We start from the raw sequence: 27639 nt of genomic DNA on the forward strand, positions 1-27639 counted from the left end.
TTTTAACATACAAAAATGCGGGATGTAACATCTCATTTCCGAGCTTTCATTAATTTATTTATGGCGTACTTTCACATACGACAATATGAGGTGTAACAGGAACCTCCGAATTCAATTCCTGGCATACGCCTAAGTCTAAAATCACCATACGAACATATTGGGACCATCAAAAAACCGTTCGTCCATTTTACAAAAGTCAAACCTCGGTCAACACTTCCAACCTAAGCTTCCAAACTAAGAACCAAGCATTTCAAACCAATCCAAAACCTTCTCGAAACCCAACTAATCATTCCCGCAAGTCACATAAATACAAATACAAACATGGGGAGCTTCAAAAGGGGAAACGGAGCTCAAACATATACGTTGCCCCCAACACAATTAGCACGTAGCAAATAATACATTTACAACCTAATTCCCTCAAGTCAAGGTAAACCATGATACTTACCTTTTTCGGAATAAATCAACCCTTCAATAACACTTTCCCTTTAGAACAAGCCTCCAAAAAACTCAAATCTAGTCAAATAACACTCAAACAAGTGAAAACAAGCTTAAGTAATCTTCCTAATACTTAAAAAGTTTGATTTTTAATATATTTGGAAAAGTCAACAAAACGTTAACCAGGGCCCACTCGGTCGAAATCGAAAATCAAGATCAATCCCAACTACCTATTCTTTTACGAGTCCAAATATTTGATTTGTTTTAAGATCTGACCTCGAATGAGGTCTAAATCTCCAAAATTCAACATCCTAAGTAATTACCCAAAAAAATCCTATTTCTACTCCTTGAAATGCTAGATTTAGGGGGTGAAAATCTATGAGAAATAATAGAAATTAATCAATAAAAAGGTTAAAATCACTAACCTTTGAGTTGGGAAGAAAATCCTCTCAAAAATCATCTCCTAATGAAATCCAGGTCTCAAAAATGGAATAAAATGAGCTAATCTCGGAACCCTCCCCTTTTACCCGGCTGCAGATACCGCAATAGAAAAATTTAGAAAAATGACCCGAAACGAATCTGAAACTCACCCGAGCCAATCGGCCCATTCCAAACATCCATACAAGTATAATAACCTCACAGGAAGTTGTTCTAAAGCTCAAAACAACACAAAAATCAAGAATCAAGCATCAAAACTCAAAGATTAAAATGCTTAAGAACTCAAAATTTTGAACTTTCAACTATAAGCGTCGAAAAGGCCTTGGGTCATCGAGGACCCTAACCAAACATGTACACAAGTTCAAAATCACCATACAAACCTACCAAAATCATCAAAATACCGATCAAGATTGTTTACCAAGAATGTTGACCATGGTCAACTCCAATAACATATAAGCTCTAGAATTTGAATTTCCCTACCAAAACACATCTAAACTTTTCAGAAATCAAAATGAACCATGCACACAAGGCATAAATTGTCAAATAAAGCTATTCAAGGTTTCAAATCATGAAACAGATATCTAGAACTCAAAACAATATGTCGGTTCGTTATAGATAACCCGATCTCAAGTCAATATTAGAGAAAATTTTGGCACCTTGTAACTAATCAAACAAGTCATCAATGCGAGTAAATGGATACATATTTTAGATGGTAATCTTATTTAGCTGTCGATAATCAATACACATTTGCATTGACTCATCTTTATTCTTAACAAATAACACTAGTACACCCCAAGATAAACACTCGGCCTAATGAATCCCTTACTCAACAAGTCTTGTAATTGTTCCTTTAACTTAGCTGGAACCATACGATATGGTAGAATAGATATAGGCTGCATGCTTAGTACCAAATCAAAACCAATATCAATTTACCTATCATCAGAAAACATTCTTACAACTGGTACCAAATCAATAGTAGGAGTATTTTTGCTAGTATCTTGAATGTAAGCTAGATCGCCTAAACACCCCTTCTCAACCACGCGTTGTGCCTCTGAAAACAAGGCCACCATACTTGTAGAGTGACTAAGTATCCCCCAATATTCCAACCTAGCAACCCCGACATAGCTGAAGTAATGATGGCATGACATTCCAAAATAGTATGATACGAAAATAACCAATCCATGCCAAGAATAAACTCAGAGTCCACCATATGCAGCAAAAAAATATCAACCAATGTGTCGTAGCCAATAATAGTTTCACGTAAGACATGTAGACCCGATAAGATAATAATAGAATCTCCAACTGTGTAGATATATAAATAGGAATATCAAGCAACTCGGGAGGCATACCTAAATGCCATGCAAAGTAAAATGACACATTGGAATAATTAGAACTAAGATTAAAAAATACTGAAGTATCCCTATGGCAAACTGAAATAATACTTTTGATGACTGTATTGTATGCAACTACCTTTGACCAAAAAAGTAGCAACATGCCCGACCTCCCCTAGTCTGACCTTCACTTCTGGCATGACCTCTACTAGTAAGGGCACCATCCCTAGCTGTCTGGGTAACTGGTGTAGTAACTAGAGCCTGAACAATAGCCTATGTACCTTGCTGGGACATACCACACTACAATCTAGAGAAATGTTTCTTTATATGCCCAATATCACCGTATTTCATATTAACCTCTATGCTGACGAGGTTGTTTGGACTGAGACTATCCCTAATAAGTAGAATATTACAATGAAAGAACCCTTCCCTATGGGTGCACCGTATGTACCCTAAACTAGAAGTGGGTGGTAAAAAGACCTACATATAGGAGCACTGTAAGAAGTCTAAAGACATTACTGTACTGGCCTACTAGACTTGCCTCTCCCATGATAACCCTTGCCTCCAAATAAAGTTCCACTTAATCAACATGAGCCACAGGGTTTCTTGGCCTCACACTCATCTCTCTCTCTTTCTCTCTCTCATACCTAATATTATCCATCCTCCTAAAAATCACAACAACCTGACTAACAATGGTCCCTTCCTTAGCCTCACATGCCATTCCAAACCTAATACCAAAATTGAGGCCTTAATAAACTTCCTCACTTTCTCCCTCTTTGTGGGGATCAAGAAAGTTGCATGAAGAGATAAATTTGTGAACTTCATCTTGTAATACGTCATTTTCATGCCCTCCTAGCGCAAGTACTCAAGCTATCCGTGAAACTCATCCCTCCGGTAAGTGCAATAAACTTCTCTAAAAAGAGATGTGAAAATTATGTCCAAATGAGAGGATGTGACCATGTTTGTCTGCTCTCCACATAAGTCCTCCATTACATACTGGCTCGTCCTTCTAACTAAAAAGTGGTGAAGTTCATCATTGGACTCAACAAGGCCCAAATTATGCAAGATCTCATGGCACCTGTCTAAGAAGTCTTAAGCATTAGTTGTTGATCACCATTTAAATGTGGAGGAAACAACTTCTGAAACCTATCCATCATCTTCTACTCCTCAATAGACAGAGCATCCCTTACCACAAGTTGTGTTGGAACAACAGGATGTGGAGCAACAATAGGCTACGGTAACCTAGTAGGCTAGACTCCTAGAGTCTGAAACAATGAGAATGTTGCTGCTCTAGAGTGTGTATAGCTAGGGTGTGAGCTCCTCTGTTGCTTGAGAAGTAGATGGGGCCATAGGAATCATCCCAGCCTATACCATACTATTAAAGAATCCCAAAATGGAAACCATAGCTTCCTAAATCATGGGTGAGCAATAAAACCCTCAGGAACCGTTGGATTGGGCGAGATAGCCTGAACTAGAACCTGCTCAGCCTCAAAATAGCAGATTGATCAACTAAAGTAGCTCTTGCATGACCACAAGAAACTGGGGGTCCTCTACCCTGAACAGGAGCTATTGTAGGGGCCATGGCCTAAGCTCCAGCCCTGCCCGACCCTTGCCTCTACTGGATTCGGCATCAGGCACTCGCTCCTAGTCACTGGCTATAGACGCATGTGTCGTCACTATCTGTGAGATAATGAAAGAGATATATTTAAACTTTAAGATAAACAAATAAAGCATGTTATGGAAAGAAAGAAGGAGAAGTTTCCTGAATGTCTTGTAGCTCTTGGAGATAAGTACAAATGTCTCTATATCAATCAGCAAGACTCTACTAGACATTTCTCATAACTTGTAAAATTGGTGAAACCTAGGCTCTAATTCCACTTTTTCATGACCCAAATCCCACTAAGGTCGTGATGGCACCTAACCCAACCCGCTTGGCTAACCAACAAACAACGAAATGGAAAATCGAGATAATAATAATAATGTCTAACAGTCATAACATATATGGAGTGCAATAATAAGTCTAGTACAATGTGAAATACTAAGTACAACCCTAAAGAACTAGTAAAACAAGTCATGAGCGTCTAAGAGGAATAAAATATCAATGCAATTGTCTACCTAAAATACAAGTATTGTCTAAAATAAACAACAATAAAGGAAAGATAGAAGGTGACTCCAATGGATGCCAACCAGCAAGGCAACTCACCTCAAAGTGTCCAAATCAGATCTTAAGTTCCCTCGTGTGCTCCAATGGTACTGGGATCCGAATATGCAAAAACATATACAGACGTATAGTATGAGTACACCAACACGTATCCAGCAAGTATCACTAACAGTTCCCCCAACAACGTAGTGGCGAGGATTTAGTCAAAATACTTATTTCAATACCTATCCAGTTAGCAAGTATACTCAATAATAGAAGTCAAATATGAAAACAATGTATAAGATGTACACAGTATAAGCATGTGTTATGATGCATGCTTCCTCAAATAACAAAACCGATGTATATGTCAATCCGCCTAAATAGCATATACATAGATATGCACCAAGAAAAATTCATATAAAATGCATTAACAAAAGCCTAATATCTGTAATGCATGATAAAGTTTCAAACCTTATATCAACCTGACACTCTCCAAGGGTCCAACAAACCTACATATGCCACCAAGAGACACATCGTTGGACAACTCATGAGGTACGAATCCATAATATCATAACAGCACACCAATCTCAACGTGTTTGCATGGCTTAATCATATGCATCTCATAAATCTCGCCCGAATCACTCAATGTACCAATATCACAATTAAGTGTGAAATTCGATATGCAAGCTATAATGCATATGTTTGATGTATGACTAATAAGTAATTCATGTAATCCAACATATATAATGTCAAGCCCCGACCTTGGGGAGCAGTACCGACGCTTAATTGAGTTACTCCAGTCGAGCAAGCCTACGTAGTGCCTACTATCCAACCTTGCCCATGAGTAATTTAAGAATAAATGAGAAGAGATAGACAACGAGAGGATAAAATGTACAACACCCATTATTATTACTTGTAGGGGATTTATTTATGATTACCAAAACATTATAAGTTTATAGTTTAAAAGTGGAAATATCCGACAACTACAATATTTTTAGTTTGTTTTCCCCCATTTTAAAACACAACCCACAGTACATCTACGGAGCCTCTAAGTGAACATGAGTACAATATGAAAGTGTCAGTGACAAGGCCCCGGCTATACCTCAAAATACAATGAACAAGAATCAAAATGATATAAGGCCCCGATATGGAGCAGGGCTCACCGAGTCAGCTGAGAGGAGGGTAAACCTATCAAGAACCTGTGTCACCTACTGAGGAACTACCTGCATTCATTGAAGATGCAGCGCCCCCGGCAGAAGGAACGTTAGTACATATGGAATAGTACTAGTATGTAAAGCTAAGTACTCTCACATGGAATGGAATTCCAATGTAAGTAGAGTGAAACATGGAAGCAATAAGAACATCAAATAACATTTAAATACCAAGTTAAAATATAATAAATTTTCAAATAAGCATTAACATTTTTGGTCGGGAGATCATTAATTATCGATACGCCACCATGCAGGTGGCATGGAGTCTGATCTCGGCCCGATCGGCTAGGCCGTTCCACCACCAATGTATGTGGATTGACGTAAAAATACGAAACCACCATGTGCACAATATGGTGTCCGATCTCCACCCAATCGACTATGCCATCTCACCACAATGTCGTATGGGTCGGAATGGCCTTTGCTAGCTATCAATTCATCCCAATTAAGGGGAATAATCTCAACATAATATAAAGGAGATTTGTTCCTCAATCAACTCTTATACCGGCACGTGTAGTTTCGAGCTTAGGACTTTACAACCCACCCTTCCCCGGTGACCTAACGAAACTCCCAAAAATATTTCTATATAAAAGAAAGATGTTCATCTCATAGCCTTTCATAAAATCTTTCATTTTATTGGCACTCTTAGTCATACATGTTAATCTATATTCTTAGCACGATGGCCGCATTTCATATTTCATACATTCATTCCTTTACTTGTCATAGATCATCATCAAACATTAAATAGATCATTACAAAAATCATAACTTCAACTCATAAGTTCATAAGGGCTCAAAACACATTGGAAATAATTACAATAGGAGAGCATGGTGATTCCAATGGAATCATGGATTGAGTTGATAAGCGGTTGATAAATTAATCATACTTGAACTATTTCTCAAGGGAGAGCATGATATAATGAGAGCAATTGAGACATTACTTGGGTGAATAGGCATTTGATACATCAATCGTTTGTGGAAATTAAACACAATAGGGATAGGATCACGGAATCCAATTCTACGGAGGGCGTTTAGCTAACATATCTCAAATTCTTCCCTTAATAATACTACAATAGTCTGTCATACTAAACAACTTCAATCTACAATAATACAACACAGTTGTACCAATATTAGTAACGATATTTTACATTTTGCTCACTTAGGCATTATGTCAAGCATGTAGTATGCACATTTCTTTACCACCTTCATCAATGATATTTTTTCATCCAATACCCACTACTTTTCCCAATAATTCATACTACAACCAACCTTAGATAGTTTAGGACCTCCAACAATATATTCATGTCTTACAATTCACTCCCAACCAAAAATTCATCAAACAATCAGTTTTCATTCTCTACAAATTCTCAAAATTTCCAATTGGTTAAATTACTGCTTCCACTCACCATCCCATAAGTTCTACCTCTAAATTTCTACTCATATGTTCATTATTAAGCCATGCATGCAAGTCCAAGGAAATGGAATTACCTTTCGGGAGTAAATCTTGCAAAGTCCTCACTTGAGCTCTTGGGAAGATTTCTTGAGAATCTAATGATTTCATGGTGGATTGACTTAGATTTAGTGTGGATTGATGGAATAAAATACCAAACTAGTGGGAATCTCTCACCTTGAAGATAGAAGGAGTTGGGGGTCTTGAGCGAAGGGAGAGAAACTCCAAAAATTGGCCAAGTTAAATGGGGAAAGAATACCACCAAAATAAACTTTTTAAAGTCTGGTTGGGCGTCGAGGGAGGTTCCAGGCCCTGGTCCAAAAATGGCTCTAGGTTTGGGTGCCACAAGAGGTGCCACACACTGGCCTGGGCGCTGGATTTTTCTGCCAGACAACCTTCAGTAAAAATATCATAATTTCTTGTAGAAATATCCAAATAATGCACGGTTTAAAGAGTTAGAATCTAGACTCAATGAGCTTTTATATGATGGGTAGATAACCCCATAAAGAATTATACTTTGGTAGTTGTGATTATTTTAAATTGGGTAATATGTAAGCTCATTTGAAACTTTTGTCTGTCACCTAACTTCCAACTTAACTTGGTCCTAGTGCTTTCCTTAGACCCTAAGCAACATCAAATACACATATCACACTTATTATCATGACAAATATAATTTGGTTCTATTCCATAGTCTATTGTGGGAGGCAAAACAGTAGTTAAGGAACTCACGAGCGCGCTTTAGAGTCTTAAATCATTACGAATTTTTATGGGGCCTTACATATAATCGCTTTCATGTTATACTCGTATGTTAAAGAATTCCAATAACATAATAATAGCATGATTAAGATGCACAAATATTCATATAACCAACAAGTCATGTAGAGATTAGAAAGCTACTATTCTACCCGAGCATGAAAATCCATGTAATTCGCATATACGCTCGTCACCTCGCATATATGTTATACACCATAATCAAATAGTGACAAAGCCAGTTTCGGAAAAATTCCCTCATTGAGGTTAAAGTGTCAACTTACCTAAGTCCGGGGCTAGTTCTAACCATTAAGAATGACCTTTCATCGCTGCAAATCTGTTAAAAGAACTAGATCTAGCAAAAAATATACTGCGCAAGATTACATAGAGCTAAATTAATCAATTCCAAAGTTCAAATCTAGGTCTAGGTCAAAGTCAATCCAAAAGTCAACTTGTCACGCCTCGACCTTGGGGAGCAAGATCGACGCTCAAACACCCTTGCGGTGGTCAAGCAAGCCTTTGTTCTATATCTTTCCCATGAGTGCCCATGCATGATTTAGAAGATCAAAATGAACCATTCTTTTAAAATTGTTGCCTTTCATCAGGTAGAAAATATTTCAAAGTTTATGGAGTAAAATTACCCACATGTCATGCATAAGTTTTATAATAGAACATGAAAGAAATAACATATTCCCATGCATACCATCACCCACAACTGTCTACGAAGCCTCTAAGACATCATGAAATAAAATAAAAAGATGTCGGTGACAAGATCTCAGCTATACCCAAAATAGAAGATAAGTCCAGAAGAAGAGACATGGATACCCCGAATGTAGATGGGGCTCACCGAGTCCGCTGAGAAGAGAGCACACACCTATCGAGATCATGTGCCACTTGTTAGGGTATCACCTACCTCTATTAAAGATGCAGTGTCCCAGACAAAAGGGAAGTTAGTACCTGTGGAATAATACTATTATGTAAAGCAGACAGAACAATGAATAAATGTATGGTAGCTCAAAGGAGAGGTAAATAAAGTACATCAAGAAGCTATGAAACAGGTTATAGAATCATATGTCAAGTCTTATTATGCTTTAGTCATTCTGAACTTCTTCTTGGTTCAAGTGAGCAATATGAGTTACGTGTGGGATACTAAGTATAATATGTACATACAAAAGATAATAAGACAATGAAATGTGTACATACAAAAGATAATTAAAATGGCACCTATGCGTTTCACCAGGCCGTCCACAAGCTCACTTTTGCATGTGCCGACTATGCGTTTAAGCAGTCCGTCTATAGCGAACCTTTATTATGCACCTATGCATTCCAACAGGACATCCATAGGGCTCATCTTTGCATGTGCTGGCTATGCGTTTCACCAGTCCGTCCATAGCCAACCTTTACTATGCATCTATGCATTTTACCAGACCGCCCATAGAGCTCATCTATACTATGCACCTATGTATTTCACCAGACAGCCCATAGGGATCATATTTACTATAGCTACACACATATGTGTTTCACCAGACCGTCCATAGGGATCATCTATACTATGTACCTATGCCTTTTACCAGACCGTCCATAAGGCTCATCTATATTATGCCCCTATGCCTTTCACCAGACCGTCCATAGGGATCATATTTACTATAGCTACACACATATGTGTTTCACCAGACCGTCCATAGGGATCATCTATACTATGTACCTATGCCTTTTACCAGACCGTCCATAAGGCTCATCTATATTATGCCCCTATGCCTTTCATCAGACCGTCCATAGGACTTGTAACACATGATTATGATAATGACCATGTGCAAGCTCAAAGCAACACGAATACACTACATTTGGGGTCATAAGAGTCAATATCATTCGAATACTTCAAGTTCATGTTAATCATGCGGAAGCATAACTTGTTACATTAGCACAGATGTGGAGAATCAATGAGTAGATTACAATGGTGCATGGGCCCAATTCATCATCTTTAAGGTTCATCATCGTTTATCATAGAAGATCTCTCTTTTATCTCGTTATGTACTTGTCTATCATCTTAAGGTCATTAGCTAAGTTCATCATTCTTGGGGACTTAACATCAACGTCATTTGAATTTATTGTTTTAAAAGCATACATACTATATTTGAAATTATTGAAATGCCTTAATTTCAATGTCATGCTTATATGTAAACTTGAACCTCTATAACGTTATCATAATGGAAATATCATTGTATGTGGAACTACACATGTGAATATATTATATGAATAGCATATAGTTGTTTTCCCCCAAAAGCATTTCATATAAATCATTTCATGAAAGTCTTTTCTTGTCCTTTGGGACATACAATACCTCATAATTCTCATTTTGGCAAGTGGCCACATTTCATTGTCATACTATCACTTCCTTTTACTTGTCATGGGTCATCATAAAACATTAGGAATCATTGTTATAACTACATGAGTAATAAGAGCTTAAGACACTCGGAATATATCTAAAAAGAGGAGCATAGTGATAGTAATTGAAGCATGAATTGAACTCGTAAGCATTTTGAGCAGTCAATCGTGCTTGAATTATTTACCAGCAATGAGAATAGAGATGACAATTGAACATGACTTAAGTATGCAGACATTACATAAGTCATCCCTTTGAGTCAATTTAACATAATAAGAATAGGAACTCGAACAAACCATGCTTAGAGTTCATGAGGAATTAATGGTATCCGACTCTATGAAGAGAGTTTAGCCAACATACCTGAAATCTACCCCTTAATGATACTACGATAATCTACCATACTAAATGACTTCAATCTATCATAACAACATCCAAATGACGAACAACTGATGCGTTTGAAACTAGACTCGAAGGTCTACGCTTTAGGGACAAAATTCATTGAAATTATTTTTATATTGTGAGAGTTACACCCGTTCAAAGTTAGGTGTTGTGCAAATTAAGAAATCTTTTTCAATTAATATTTCAAACTCGTTCCAAAGAACTTCTCCCCACTATAAACCTCCTTAATGTGTTCCAAAACACTTTCCACATGTATTTTCATGTCAAAATGATGTGGTTCTATCCCATAGATCTCCTTTAATACTCAAAAATATTACTTCCAATTATCATTGGTGCACTATAAAGTCTTAAATCATTAAAAAAAATTACAGGGTCTTACACAACTACGGGCCCACACGGTGACCCATAACTCCAAATCCCTATCTATGTTTAGATTTTTATTTGCAGTCCATTCAGATGACCAAAACTCATTTTAGATAATATTAGCTCTTGGTCTAGAAATTTCCAAATTTCACCTTAAATATCCATGTTTAAGTGATAGATCTTAGGTTCGATTTACAAAATAATCTTAAATCCAAGTTAGAAATACGTACCCTAAGCTTGTAGATGAAGATCTAGGTCAAAACCTCCGAAATCGAGCTCCTAAATCTCCAAAATAGTAAATAATGAAATAAAAATCATAAAACACGGTATTTATACAAACTGAAAAAGTCACTAGTTCTAGCCGCACTTCCACTCTTGGCTGCACTCTAATCAGCAAAGGGGTCCGCACTCCTTCAATACTTGTAGCTGCATGACTTGTGTTGCAGACTTCAATGTCGATAAGTTAGACCTATATTAACAACTACTGAGCAAGTTATAATGGAGCAAAGCCGCTTGATTAGATACAAGATCGAAAGTTTATTACTTTTGACACAAGATATTTCGTGCATCGCGCGAACATAGAGCCTAGTAATCAATTTATATTTTATATTATTATTAAAGCACGAATAATTTATGCTAAATGTTGAGTGACAAAAATATCCTTGAAATATTAGCAGACTTTTATGCCCCTCAGTATTAAATATTTCTCCAAAAGAAATTATTCCATATTGGATATTATTGTAATAACTAGATATGCTATACGCACTAAGATTCATGATTCACATTATTCATATGCTTATAAGAAGTGTTTAGCATCATAGTCAAAGAAATTTGCACTAGATTATTTTTGGGGTTAGCAAGAAAAAAGGGTGGCGGCTGAATATAAGGGACAAAAAAAAGGAGCACAAAGGAGTTGTTTAAACTTTGTAATATTTTCACTTTCAGCCATGTTACAATGCTTCCTTGTCTACGTAGCAGTTGGTTGAAATTAACTAAACTTATATAAATATTTCTATAATAGAATGTTGATTGAAGCATTACATGTCTGAAAAAGAATATCTTACGCGTTGAATATTTTGAATCATGACTAACAAATGTTATGAGGAGATAACCATGTTAAAGAAATGCGTCATAAAGATAAGAAATATTAATGTTCCTATTTAATATCGTTATCAAGTTAGTCATCTTTTTACCAATTTTAATATAATAATTTGAAAATATATCCACTCGAAATAAAGTTTATCCTTTAATTATGCTAAAAGTTTATTAAATATAAATAACAAGTAGTTTATGCAATTAGAAGTGTATTACTTTTGGTACGTGTTTACTCATAAAACGGTACATCTGAATTTATTACGTTGTTTATAGACAAGCGAACTGATTTGATCCAAAAAATGATAATGAAATAAGACTAAAAGTAAGACTTAGCAATTGAAATTGAAGAAAATGACAAGCCTAGATCCGAGAGCAGTATCTCCGATGACAAAAATGAGAAAAATGTAAAAGAGCAAATAAAGTTATTTAATTGAGAGCGAAAATAAAATACAACATATGTTTTGCTAAGAATTTCGTGTCTTACAGTTGCTGTTGAGCCTACTATTTATAGTTATACCTAGGGAAACAAGATCGTAGTATCAAGCCCTACTTAAATGATAATAAAAGAGTCATTGATGAATATGTAATGGTAGGCCATGAATACAAATATTCTCTGCAATGGCTGCACATATAATGTTAGAGAATATTCTTCATTGAATGCTATCCAATGGCAAATATTCGATTTGCTCATGTTGACCATGCTCCCTTCGGGTCTACCCGATGTCAATTGCAGTTGTTGTTCCCGGTATTGGTTGTTACTTGATTCTCCTTTTACCTATCTTCGGTTCTACGTGTCATGCTATTATTCGATCATTTATTATCAACTAATTTAACCCTATATAGATAGTCCCCCTGCTTTCCAGTGACATATCTTTGTGTCCCCGGGAAGTTGGTGAAGATCCCTTTCTTGGCAGGAAACCTCCTGAACAGTTTCTGACATTTGAAAGGATGCACGTCTTCTCGCATTTAATACCCCGAACACGTATTGTCCCACGATTCAGTAATATTTTTACCGGTTTTCGAGGTAATCATGATCACGATTTTTTCCGTCTATATCTTCACTTCTACTCATCAATTTACTTCTTTACTTCCAAAGTTAGAATTCATAAACGCTTCTTCTTCTTTGCACTTACTCTGCATTTCCTTAAAAATCTTTACATCTCCTTCAACGTCCTTAGCTAAAAGTTTTACTATGTCTTTACTACTACGGCTTCCTCTACTGCATCCTCCAGAAATTCTAGCCTTTTCTTCGGTGGAGGCCCGAAGATAAACAAGGACGTTGATGCCGATTCTGAGCCTCCCACAGTAAATACCATCATACCAAAAAATCTCAACACTTCTAATGACTTCCAATAGAAGGCCCCTACTAAGTCTTCATGAACTTAGGTTGTTAGTAGGTATCCCTCCTCTATTCTCCCTTCTAGTATCCCTGCAGTGAAGGAGGACTGCAACTTCCCTAACCTCAACATCCTCGCTCCGGATATGATAGAGCGAGTTACCTTCACCAAGGAATATTTTACGTATGTCTATACGTATCCCTTTACCTTGGGTCTGTTTTCCTTGGGGTCGAATGAAGGGCTCGACCCCTTAATTTTGGAGTTTTTCCACCGGTACCGGGTCTGCTTGGCGCAAGTAGGCCCATCTATATGGCGAACGGTGGCTTGCATGCACCAGTTGTGCACGGAAACTGGGGAAATCCTAACCCTTGCACACATGATGAATCTCTACTCCCCCAAATTTTTCCGTGGGGGAGTAATAAATTTCAGAAAATATGGCCACCACGCTATCCTCACCAGCATGGATGATGACAATGATCGCGGGTAAATGGAGCAATTTTTCATCATTGCCACCAGGGACATCATGGCGGCCAAAGCTCTGCCTTTTCCTGAGTCGTGGAACCATTTTCGTAAGTTTTTGATTTGTTTCCTTCCTTCGTGAAAAGATTATTTTAGGTTATTGTTGACCTCTTCGTTTCTTTTATTTCAGCTACCCAGTGGGAACCACCACGGGTTCAAGGCTTGGACCAGTGGGTTCAGAAGATTCTGGAAATTACAATACCAGAATACCATCGATGGAAGGAAATGGTCCCTAATATGGGTGGAAGGCCAAGAACCATGGTAAACCGAGTCCTTCTTCCTTTTATCTTTGTATGAACGTAGATAACTTTGCTAACTTCATTTTTGCTTGGTTCAGGACTTCCGCATGGCTCCATTACATGTGTAACACCCGAAAAATTTCAAAGTACTTAAGTGTAAGGCCTGGTAAAATTTACAAAGAAAATAATATTTCATGGTGCCGAACTAGGCTTACGTGTTTGAGGATTATAGAAATTCTTCGCGGCGAGCTTTCTTGTCGCGGCTCGAACTTTTTGGATTATAATGCACGGGAATGAAAAGGAAAATTTTTGGCAGAAAAGTGCATTTGTACGCTCTATTATGCGACCGCAGAACCACTCTGCGGACGGCATAATGGCCACAGAGTGAGGTAGTTAATTAGGTCAGTTGGAAGCAACTATGCGGTCGATTATGCGACCGCATAACTGTTATGCGGTACATTATGTGACCGCATAACAGTTATGTGGACCGCATAGTGACCGCATACACAGACAGTTCTTTTGGCTATTTTGTAACCAACTATGCGACCGATATGTGATCTGCATATCGGTTATGCGATCGCATACCTTGTTCCGGAGCTCCATTTTTGGGTTTTTAAAACCCGATCCTATTTCGTAAAATACACTCTTTGGGTCATTTTTGAGCTATTATCTGACATTTTAGAGTGAGAGAGGGTGCCCTAGAGTGAGAAGGTGTTCTCCAATATTCGTCCTTCAATTCTTGCCCAAGTTTTGGAAGATTAAGAAGGGAAACTCACTAGGTCTTCATCCTAGAGGTAAGATTCTACACCCTAACCCTCAATTTCGAATTTTGTATAGAAATAGATAATAAGCAAGATAATTTTTGGGCAAGAGAATTGGTTATCTTATATGCATGTGTTATCAAAGGATGTAGGAAGATTGTTGAGCTAAAAATGGTAAAGATTGGGTTGTGGGATGATGGAATCCTCCAGAAAAAGGGCCTTGAAACCTTAATGTACACCTAGTATTTGATAAAATGCTCAAATGAGCTAGAACCATAATCATCTTCCTAATTGTGGTTCAATTTATTATATTTCTAAAATAGATTGAAGTTGCTAAGAATTCCAGAACGTTTTAGAGTTTAAGGAAGCTCAATTGAGGTATGTTGGCTAAACTCTTCTTTAAGAGTTGGAATTCTCATTATCCTTATAAGTTCCGAGATGTTGATTATAAATCGAGTATTCCGATAGGTTTTGTGATGAAGATATATGTTCAATTCGTATTTCAAATGCTCTTATCATATTGCATTATAAATTGAGAATGTGTCCCAAACTAAGGATTACGTATCCACATGTTATAACTTCTAATCGTGATTTATGTGAAAGTTATTATGTCAAGTTGTGTAGAGATTGCGATTGTGATACACCTCCACCCGCATACATTGGGGTGAGGCGGCATGACCGCTTTGTGTGGGGATTATAGTATAGAGATTGTGATTGTGATACACCTCCACCCACATATATATTGGGGTAAGGCGGCATGACCGCTTTGTGTAGGGATTATGATACTGTGGGACTGCACCTCCACCCGCTTACATTGGGGTGAGGCGGTACGACCACTTTGTGTATGGTTCTGGTATTGTTGTGGCACCACCACCCGTATATATTGGGGTGAGGTGGCATAGCCGCTTTGTGTAGGTTCTTGGTACTGTGGTTATACATCCACCCGCATACATTGAGGTGAGGCGACAGGGCCACTTGATTAGATTTGTGGTATTGTACATACACCTCCACCTGCATACATCGGGTGAGGCGGCGGGGCCGCTTTGTGTGAAGATGGTTATAGAGGATCTCATATTAAATCCTATAAATGTTGTTGATAGCTTTTAATAAGCTTGCTATGGTTGAGACAGTTATCTATATTATTCTATTGCCGCACTGGTTCATCATAATTATCTTGTATTTCTAAATTCTTAAATTGGTGTTTAGTTTTCATACTAGTACTATTCGACGGTACTAACGTCCCTTTTGCCGGTGACACTGCATCTTTAAATGGATGCAGGTGGTTCCACAGCAGGAGATATTGATCAGTGATAGCAGTATACCTTCTTCCCAGCTTACTTGGTGAGCCCCACTTCATCCCGGGGTCATGTATCTTTTGTTGGTTATGTATTATGGTTGAGGTATAGCCCGGGGCCTTGTTGCCGGCATTATCATTGTACTCTTCCTTATCTATAGAGACTCCGTAAACATAGTGTGGGTTGTGTATTGGTACTGGAAAAGACAAACTATGCTATTTTATGGTTGTATTACTTGTCCCTTTGAGACTTTAAAAATGGTGAAACTTATGGTAAGAAATTGGTAATTGCAGATACGACCACTTTATTGTTTAATTAAGGAAAACATATATTCTCTTTATTCATGAATGATTTTGGGTAGAAGAAATCTAACAGTCTTGCTTGGTCGGGTTCACTCGGTTGAGCGTCGGTCGCGCTCCATAGTTTTGGGGCGTGACAACATGCCTCGAGGTCGACATTTTAATCGACCTTGAAGCAATGCACGCGAACCTGCTTCCGGTGAAAGTGTTTCCTCTCGGAGTCCCCAACCAGAGAACAAGCAACCAAAAAGGCGACGTTCTTCCTCGGCTGGGGCTCAAAATAAAAAAGGTAAATAAGGGATTGACTGAGCCAGCAATAGTGGTCGTTGTAGAGGATAGGGAAGCCAGTGATGAAGTGGCTCCCCTTCAAAGGAAAAGAATACCTTCATCAGCTCAACCGGAGGCTCAACCGGTGGAGCTTCAAAACTGACTGTAGAGGAGGTCCGAGCACTATGGGTGAGATGGATCTAGTAGATAATGCCGATTCCCACTTTCTTGCCCCCGTTGTTGTCTTCGGTCCAGGGAGTTCGGACCCCGAGCCTCTTCTACCTTTAGCCATTGAGCAAATAGTAATCAGCATTGCTCCTGCCGCAGCTGCTTCTCAACCTTCAATGCCAACAACTTCACGCCCCTCTATCATGACCCAAAATCCACAGGTCGTGATAGCACCTAACCTAACCCGCTAGATAAGCCAACAGTTACATGATTAACAATGAAAATAAAATAACATGGTCTAATATCTCAACAGCGAAAGAATACCATAAAATATCTGAGAATAAAGTCTAATGCTACTACAACCAACCCCAAAATCGGGTGTCAACAAGTACACAAGCACTATTGAATAATAAGGTACGAAATAAATCCTCTAATACAACTGTCTGAACATGAGAAATAGTAAAGATAAAAATAGTAGGAAGAGAACTTCAAGGACTGCGGACGGTATGGCAGCTACCTCGTAGTCTCCCAAATAGCTGGCACAACTCAAGCCTGAAAATCACCCAGGCCAGATGTACCTTGATATGCACACGAAATGCAGAGTGTAGTATGAATACAATTGACCTAATGTACTCAATAAATAACAATACTAGTCTTGAACATGACTTAAGTATGCAGACATTACATAAGTCATCCCTTTGAGTCAATTTAACATAATAAGAATAGGAACTCGAACAAACCATGCTTAGAGTTCATGAGGAATTCATGGTATCCGACTCTATGAAGAGAGTTTAGCCAACATACCTGAAATCCGCCCCTTAATGATACTACGATAATCCACCATACTAAATGACTTCAATCTATAATAACAACATCCAAATGACGAACAACTGATGCGTTTGAAACTAGACTCGAAGGTCTACGCTTTAGGGACAAAATTCATTGAAATTATTTTTATATTGTGAGAGTTATACCCGTTCAAAGTTAGGTGTTGTGCAAATTAAGAAATCTTTTTCACTTAATATTTTCAACTCGTTCCAAAGAACTTCTCCCCACTATAAACCTCCTTAATGTGTTCCAAAACACTTTCCACATGTATTTTCATGTCAAAATGATGTGGTTCTATCCCATAGATCTCCTTTAATACTCAAAAATATTACTTCTAATTATCATTGGTACACTATAAAGTCTTAAATTATTAAAAAAAATTATAGGGTCTTACACAACTACGGTCCCACACGGTGACCCATAACCTCCCAATCCCTATCTATGTTTAGATTTTTATTTGCAGTCCATTCAGATGACCAAAACTCATTTTAGATAATACTAGCTCTTGGTCTAGAAATTCCCAAATTTAACCTTAAATATCCATGTTTAAATGATAGATCTTAGGTTCGATTTACAAAATAATCTTAAATCCAAGTTAGAAATACTTACCCTAAGCTTGTAGATGAAGATCTAGGTCAAAACCTCCGAAATCGAGCTCCTAAATCTCCAAAATAGTAAATAATGAAATAAAAATCATAAAACACGGTATTTATACAAACTGAAAAAGTCACTAGTTCTAGCCGCACTTCCACTCTTGGCTGCACTCTGATCCGCAAAGGGGTCCGCACTCCCTCAATACTTGTAGCTGCAGGACTTGTGTTGCAGACTGCAATGTCGATAAGTTAGACCTATATTAACAACTACTGAGCAAGTTATAATGGAGCAAAGCCGCTTGATTAGATACAAGATCGAAAGTTTATTACTTTTGACACAAGATATTTCGTGCATCGTGCGAACATAGAGCCTAGTAATCAATTTATATTTTATATTATTATTAAAGCACGAATAATTTATGCTAAATGTTGAGTGACAAAAATATTCTTGAAATATTAGTAGACTTTTATGCCCCTCAGTACTAAATATTTCTCCAAAAGAAATTATTCCATATTGGATATTATTGTAATAACTAGATATGCTATACGCACTAAGATTCATGATTCACATTATTCATATGCTTATAAGAAGTGTTTAGCATCATAGTCAAAGAAATTTGCACTAGATTATTTTTGGGGTTAGCAAGAAAAAAGGGTGGCGGCTGAATATAAGGGACAAAAAAAAGGAGCACAAAGGAGTTGTTTAAACTTTGTAATATTTTCACTTTCAGCCATGTTACAATGCTTCCTTGTCTACTTAGCAGTTTGTTGAAATTACCTAAACTTATATAAATATTTCTATAATAGAATGTTGATTGAAGCATTACATGTCTGAAAAAGAATATCTTACGCGTTGAATATTTTGAATCATGACTAACAAATGTTATGAGGAGATAACCATGTTAAAGAAATGCGTCATAAAGATAAGAAATATTAATGTTCCTATTTAATATCGTTATCAAGTTAGTCATCTTTTTACCAATTTTAATATAATAATTTGAAAATATATCCACTCGAAATAAAGTTTATCCTTTAATTATGCTAAAAGTTTATTAAATATAAATAACAAGTAGTTTATGCAATTAGAAGTGTATTACTTTTGGTACGTGTTTACTCATAAAACGGTACAGTTGAATTTATTACGTGGTTTATAGACAAGCGAACTGATTTGATCCAAAAAATGATAATGAAATAAGACTAAAAGTAAGACTTAGCAATTGAAATTGAAGAAAATGACAAGCCTAGCTTCGAGAGCAGTATCTCCGATGACAAAAATGAGAAAAATATAAAAGAGCAAATAAAGTTGTTTAATTGAGAGCGAAAATAAAATACATAATATGTTTTGCCAAGAATTTCGTGTCTTACAATTGCTGTTGAGCCTACTATTTATAGCTATACCTAGGGAAACAAGATCCTAGGATCAAGCCCTACTTAAATGATAATAAAAGAGTCGTTGATGAATATGTAATGGTAGGCCATGAATGCAAATATTCTCTGCAATGGCTGCACATATAATGTTAGAGAATATTCTTCATTGAATACTATCCAATGGCAAATATTCGATTTGCTCATGTTGACCATGCTCCCTTCGGGTCTACCCGATATCAATTGCAGTTGTTGTTCCCGGTATTGGTTGTTACTTGATTCTCCTTTTACCTATCTTCGGTTCTACGTGTCATGCTATTATTCGATCATTTATTACAAACTAATTTAACCCTATATAGATAGTCCCCATGCTTTCCATTGATATATCTTTGTGTCCCCGGGAAGTTAATGAAGATCCCTTTCTTGGCAGGAAACCTCCTGGACAGTTTCTGACATTTGAAAGGATGCACGTCTTCTCGCATTTAATACCCCGAACACGTATTGTCCCACGATTCAGCAATATTTTTGCCGGTTTTCGAGATAATCATGATCACGATTTTCGCCGTCTATATCTTCACTTTTACTCATCAATTTACTTCTTTACTTCCAAAGTTAGTATTCATAAACGCTTCTTCTTCTCTGTACTTACTCTGCATTTCCTTAAAAATCTTTTCATCTCCTTCAACGTCCTTAGCTAAAAGTTTTACTGTGTCTTTACTACTACGGCTTCCTCTACTGCATCCTCCAGAAACTCTAGCCTTTTCTTCGGTGGAGGCCCGAAGAGAAACAAGGACGTTGATGCCGATTCTGAGCCTCCCACAGTAAATACCATCATACCAAAAAATCTCAACACTTCTAATGACTTCTAATAGAAGGCCCCTACTAAGTCTTCATGAACTTAGGTTGTTAGTAGGTATCCCTCCTCCAATCTCCCTTCTAGTATCCCTGCAGTGAAGGAGGACTGCAACTTCCCTAACCTCAACATCCTCGCTCCGGATATGATAGAGCGAGTTACCTTCACCAAGAAATGTTTTACGTATGTCTATACGTATCCCTTTACCTTGGGTCCGTTTTCCTTGGGGTCAAATGAAGGGCTCGACCCCTTAATTTTGGAGTTTTTCCACCGGTACCGGGTCTGCTTGGCGTAAGTAGGCCCATCTATATAGCGAACGGTGGCTTGCATGCACCAGTTGTGCACGGAAACTGGAGAAATCCTAACCCTTGCACACATGATGAATCTCTACTCCCCCAAATTTTTCCGTGAGGGAGTAATAAATTTCAGAAAACATGGCCACCACGCTGTCCTCACTAGCATGGATGATGACAATGATCGCGGGTAGATGGAGCAATTTTTCATCATTGCCACCAGGGACATCATGGCGGCCAAAGCTCTGCCTTTTCCTGAGTCGTGGAACCGTTTTCGTAAGATTTTGATTTGTTTCCTTCCTTCGTGAAAAGATTATTTTAGGTTATTGTTGACCTCTTCGTTTCTTTTATTTCAGCTACCCAGTGGGAACCACCACGGGTTCAAGACTTGGACCAGTGGGTTCAGAAGATTTTGGAAATTACAACACCAGAATACCGTCGATGGAAGGAAATGGTCCCTAATATAGGTGGAAGGCCAAGAACCATGGTAAACCGAGTCCTTCTTCCTTTTATCTTTGTATGAACGTAGATAACTTTGCTAACTTCATTTTTGCTTGGTTCAGGACTTCCGCAGGTCTCCATTACATGTGTAACACCCGAAAATTTTCAAAGTACTTAAGTATAAGGACTGGTAAAATTTACAAAGAAAATAATATTTCATGGTGCCGAACTAGGCTTACGTGTTTGAGGATTATAGAAATTCTTCGCGGCGAGCTTTCTCGTTGCGGTTCGAACTTTTTGGATTGAATAATGCACGGGAATGAAAAGGAAAATTTTTGACAGAAAAGTGCATTTCTGCGGTCTATTATTCGACCGCAGAACCACTCTGCAGACGGCATAATGGCCGCAGAGTGAGGTAGTTAATTAGGTCAGTTGGAAGCAACTATGCGGTCGATTATGCGACCGCATAACTGTTATGCGGTGCATTATGCAACCGCATAACAGTTATGTGGACCGCATAGTGACCGCATACACAGACAACTCTTTTGGCTATTTTGTAACCAACTATGCGACCGATATGTGATCTGCATATCGGTTATGCGATCGCATACCTTGTTCCGGAGCTCCATTTTTGGGTTTTTAAAACCCGACCCTATTTTGTTAAATACACTCTTTGGGTCATTTTTGAGCTATTATCTGACATTTTAGAGTGAGAGAGGGTGCCCTAGAGTGAGAAGGTTTTCTCCAATATTTGTCCTTCAATTCTTGCCCAAGTTTTGGAAGATTAAGAAGGGAAACTCACTAGGTCTTCATCCTAGAGATAAGATTCTACACCCTAACCCTCAATTTTGAATTTTGTATAGAAATGGATAATAAGCAAGATAATTTTTGGGCAAGAGAATTGGTTATCTTATATGCATGTGTTATCAAAGGATGTAGGAAGATTGTTGAGCTAAAAATGGTAAAGATTGGGTTGTGGGATGATGGAATCCTCCAGAAAAAGGGCCTTGAAACCTTAATGCACACGTAGTATTTGATAAAATGCTCAAATGAGCTAGAACCATAATCATCTTCTTAATTGTGGTTCAATTTATTATATTTCTAAAATAGATTGAAGTTGCTAAGAATTCCAGAACGTTTTAGAGTTTAAGGAAGCTCAATTGAGGTATGTTGGCTAAACTCTTCTTTAAGAGTTGGAATTCTCATTATCCTTGTAAGTTCTGAGATGTTAATTATAAATCGAGTATTCCGATAGGTTTTGTGATGAAGATATATGTTCAATTCGTATTTCAAATGCTCTTATCATATTGCATTATAAATTGAGAATGTATCCCAAACTAAGGATTACGTATCCACATGTTATAACTTCTAGTCGTGATTTATGTGAAAGTTATTATGCCAAGTTGTGTAGAGATTGCGATTGTGATACACCTCCACCCGCATACATTGGGGTGAGGCGGCATGACCGCTTTGTGTGAGGATTATGGTATAGAGATTGTGATTGTGATACACCTCCACCCGCATATATATTGGGGTGAGGCGGGATGACCGCTTTGTGTAGGGATTATGATATTGTGGGACTGCACCTCCACCCGCTTACATTGGGGTGAGGCAGTACGACCGCTTTGTGTATGGTTCTGATATTGTTGTGGCACCACCACCCGTATACATTGGGGCGAGGCGGCATAGCCGCTTTGTGTAGGTTCTTGGTACTGTGGTTATACATCCACCCGCATACATTGAGGTGAGGCGACAGGGCCACTTGATTAGAGTTGTGGTATTGAACGTACACCTCCACCTGCATACATCGGGTGAGGCGGCGGGGCCGCTTTGTGTGAAAATGGTTATAGAGGATCTCATCTTAAATCCTATAAATGTTGTTGATAGCTTTTAATAAGCTTGCTATGGTTGAGACAGTTATCTATATTATTCTATTGCCGCACTGGTTCATCATAATTATCTTGTATTTCTAAATTCTTAAATTGGTGTTTAGTTTTCATACTAGTACTATTCGACGGTACTAACGTCCCTTTTGCCGGGGGCACTGCATCTTTAAATGGATGCAGGTGGTTCCACAGCAAGAGACATTGATCAGTGATAGCAGTACACCTTCTTCCCAGCTGACTTGGTGAGCCCCACTTCATCCCGGGGTCATGTATCTTTTGTTCGTTATGTATTATGGTTGAGGTATAGCCCGAGGCCTTGTTGCCAGCATTATCATTGTACTCTTCCTTATCTATAGAGGCTCCGTAGACATAGTGTGGGTTGTGTGTTGGTACTGGGAAAGACAAACTATGCTATTTTGTGGTTGTATTACTTGTCCATTTGAGACTTTAAAAATGGTGAAACTTATGGTAATAAATTGGTAATTGCAGACACGACCACTTTATTGTTTAATTAAGGAAAACATATATTCTCTTTATTCATGAATGATTTTGGGTAGAAGAAATCTAACAGTCTTGCTTGGTCGGGTTCACTCGGTTGAGCGTCGGTCGCGCTCCATAGTTTTGGGGCGTGACAACATGCCTCGAGGTCGACATTTTAATCGACCTTGAAGCAATGCACGCGAACCTGCTTCCGGTGAAAGTGTTTCCTCTCAGAGTCCCCAGCCAGAGAACAAGCAACCAAAAAGGCGACGTTCTTCCTCGGCTGGGGCTCAAAATAAAAAAGGTAAATAAGGGAATGACTGAGCCAGCAATAGTGGTCGTTGTAGAGGATGGGGAAGCTAGTGATGAAGTGGCTCCCTTTCAAAGGAAAAGAATACCTTCATCAGCTCAACCGGAGGCTCAGCCGGTGGAGCTTCAAAACTGACTGTAGAAGAGGTCCAAGCACTATGGGTGAGATGGATCTGGTAGATAATGCCGATTCCCACTTTCCTGCCCCCGTTGTTGTCTTCGGTCGAGGGAGTTCGGACCCCGAGCCTCTTCTACCTTTAGCCATTGAGCAAATAGTAATCAGCATTGCTCCTGCCGCAGCTGCTTCTCAACCTTCAATGCCAACAACTTCACGCCCCTCTATCATGACCCAAAATCCACAGGTCGTGATGGAACCTAAACTAACCCGCTAGATAAGCCAACAGTTACATGATTAACAATGAAAATGAAATAACATGGTCAAATATCTCAACAGCGAAAGAATACCATAAAATATCTGAGAATAAAGTCTAATGCTACTACAACCAACCCCAAAATCGGGTGTCAACAAGTACACAAGCACTATTGAATATTTTCCAACCTTATATACACCACAAAATACAACAAACCAGCCCAACACACCCCAATCTCTTCATACACAAAATGACCATCGTAGTAGAGTCAAAAAGCCCGAAAATATTACGACGAACGACCAGCCCACCACCCTGAATTTATGTGGTGTTTCTACAAACACTTTCCCCTCCAAAACTCCCTAAAACAGTAGCAAAACACACAATCCAACAGCAACACGAAAAAGCCCACAAAACAGTCCACTGCAAGTTGAATAACTCTAACTCACGGCTTCCGATCACCGTCCCGTGAGTTCTTACAATTATAGAACTACTTTCCATAATTTCCAGCAGAACAAATGGATGAAAAAGAGCAGTAAACTTACCTTATTTGTTGAATATCTCAGCTCCTATCTTGGTTCTTCAAACCCTAGGTTTTCCTCCAACTAGAACTTGAAAAGGAAAGAAAATCAATTAGGGTTTGTGTTCAATTTTTGGAAGGATTTTTGCAGGGACTTATCTCTGGTTATTTTGCTATATAATGAGTGCTAAATTTGCAGGAGATAATCCATTAAAAGGTATCTTTGACCGACCCAAAATAGCCCCTTTTTGGACATATTTAGTCCAATCATTTAAGCAAGTAGGTGACACACCTACTTGTCACCTAGCAGTTTGCGCAGTTTCGCAAAAACACATATATATCTCTACTACGATTTCGTATTGACAAACGGTTTAATGAGTTAGAAAATAGACTCATAGATCTTCAATTTGATGGGTGGATAACCACATGACTCTAAGTATATTGGGAGAAAATCACAGTGATATTTGACCCAAATTTCAGTAAAACTTATGAACGTAACTTGTCATGACTTTCATTGACTTTTGTTCCACAACTCGCTTGACCTCAAAAATTAACACATGACTATCATAAGACTAAAATAAAATATAAAATAAACCTCTTATCATATTAATAACCCTAGCCTCACCCCAAAGGTACGGGTTATAACATTCCTAACTTGTCAACTTTCGACGAAACATTATTTTCTTCAATTCTTTTAGCTTCTGAACCTTCCAACCCTCTTTGTACTTGTTGTTCATGATCTTCAATATTTGTAACCTCTGTGGTAACATGATTAACTTACTTTATATACTTTCGAAGATTATCTCATTTTTTGTCTTACATTAGTTTGATTATGACGCACTTTTATGTACAAAAATATGGGGTGTAACACCAGCTGACCAATCCTCTTACACGAACGTGTGATCCTTCTCGCGTTGGCGGTGACCTGAGACCACAAAGCTTCGTTAAACGCACTCAAAAATCATGAGCACGATGCATAAAATTTCACCAGTCATAAAAGACCCTTCGCGATCTCGGACCTACCCTCGCGATCGCGTATAAGGAAACCAGATACCAGATACATCAACAGTCCAACAAATCTAAAATGAAGCCGAAATGATCCAAATCATACCCGAGGCCCCCGCGACCCCATCCAAACATACCAACAGGTCCTAAAGCATGATACAAACTTAGTCAAATCCTCAAATCACGTCAAACACTATCAAAATCACGAATCTGATATCAACAAAGTCAACTTCTAAAACTAATGCTGAATCATACCAAACCATCTCCGATAGACCTCAAATTTTGCACACAAGTCGTAAATGAAACAACGGACCTATTCCAACTCCCAAAACCAAAATCTGAACCCGATATCAACAAAGTCAACTCTCGGTCAAACTTCTCAGCCTTCCAAACCTTCAACTTTCCAACATTCACCAATTCAAGCCAAAATAACCTACGGACCTCCAGATCAATATCCAGACATATGCCTAAGTCCAAAATAACCATACAAATCTATAAGACCCATCAAATGCCATTCCGGAGTTGTCTACACAAAAGTCGAACTCCGATCAACTCTTTCAATTTAAGCCTTCAACCTCTGGACTAAGTGTCCCATTTCACTCTAAAACATCCCCGGATCCAAACCAACCATCCCGGCAAGTCACATAACCATAATTAAACATAGAAGAAGCAATAAATAGGGGAACATGGCTACAATACCCAAACGGCCATCCGGGTCATTACACTATCAACAACAGCTGCACCTTCACCACCAGCACCCACTCTATCTCCTCTGCCAGAAATAGACGTTCGAGAGGGGGGTGCTTCTCCTCCCCGGTTTCCCGGCCATGGGAATTTGGGGCACAATTACTCACCCCCTTCCCCAGATCCCCGATGGAGGAGGAGTACTACTCTTTTGGTTTCGAAGGAATGCTATTTGTTGTCCAAGCTGGTGGAGCTTGCAAACTAACCTGAAGCCGCTGGCTTCAGATAAAGATAGGAATAAAATACACTCCCTTTTGGGGGAGTGCTTGTTGAATAACTCTATGCACAATGCGACAGTGGTACCGTACTTGCTTTCTTATCACATGTTTTCTATTTATCTACTATAATTGGATTCTAATCTTGATGTTGTTTTTTACAGGCCAACTTTCTTACTTCTGAGGGCTTGCAGAAATTAATCCTCGATAAGTAAGGACTCATCTCCAAGCGGGATCAACTGTTGGTTGAGAGCGACCAACTTGATGTGTACCTCCCGGTGTTAGAGGCAAAAGCTGCTAAGGCGGGCGAGCTTGAGGTCGGGTTGCAGCAAAGTGAACATGAGATGATAGCCCATAGACAAGAAGCCACTTCATTACACGAACAACTCTAAGAGGCTAAGGCAAGTGGGCCAAGCTCCAAGATACTGTACTTGTTGCCTCCGAGCGCGAGTCTGGCTCCGAGGAACAAGTGAATAACTTAAATGCAACCTTGAGCTCCAAAACTAAGGAGGCCAATACCGCTGAGGAGAAGAGGGCCCGACTAGCAGAGAGGCTAAAGAGGTCGATGGACCAAAACCGGCTTCATTCGGCTCAGAAAGTTGAGCTCGATGCTCATCTCGGTACCCTGAGATCCGAGAGGGATGGCCTCCAGGCCGAAGTTGAAAAGCTTTTGGCAAAGCTCCAGTTCCCAAAGGATTCCCACATATTTAAGAAGACCTATTCATTATATCATATGAGGAGGAAGAACTTGGAGGAGTCCAAAGCGCGCATTTCTAACATAGATGATTGCATTGCCCATGCCCAAGAACTGGAGCTGTCTGCTCGAGAACGCCTCCCTACTGCTGCAGCTAATTCTTCAAGTA

At 38.6% G+C, this 27639-nt stretch overlaps 1 long non-coding RNA gene across 3 annotated transcripts; it reads right to left on the bottom strand.

Annotated features, from left to right (window-relative positions):
• Positions 1-484: 484 nt before the first annotated feature.
• LOC108945300 (uncharacterized) lies at positions 485-11380 on the bottom strand. Of its 3 annotated transcripts, none has more exons than XR_011410291.1 (3): positions 11127-11380; positions 8537-8708; positions 485-5567 (listed from the first exon to the last, which is right to left on the bottom strand). It is a non-coding gene; the product is annotated as an uncharacterized lncRNA (long non-coding RNA). The 3 variants fall into 3 exon arrangements; XR_011410290.1 differs by having other exon boundaries at positions 485-4457; positions 5508-5567; positions 8537-11380; XR_011410289.1 differs by having other exon boundaries at positions 8537-11380.
• Between the last annotated feature and the right edge of the window lie 16259 nt (positions 11381-27639).

This window comes from Nicotiana tomentosiformis, chromosome 8, assembly GCF_000390325.3.
Source record: "Nicotiana tomentosiformis chromosome 8, ASM39032v3, whole genome shotgun sequence".
In the NCBI taxonomy this organism is placed as follows: Eukaryota; Viridiplantae; Streptophyta; class Magnoliopsida; order Solanales; family Solanaceae; genus Nicotiana; species Nicotiana tomentosiformis.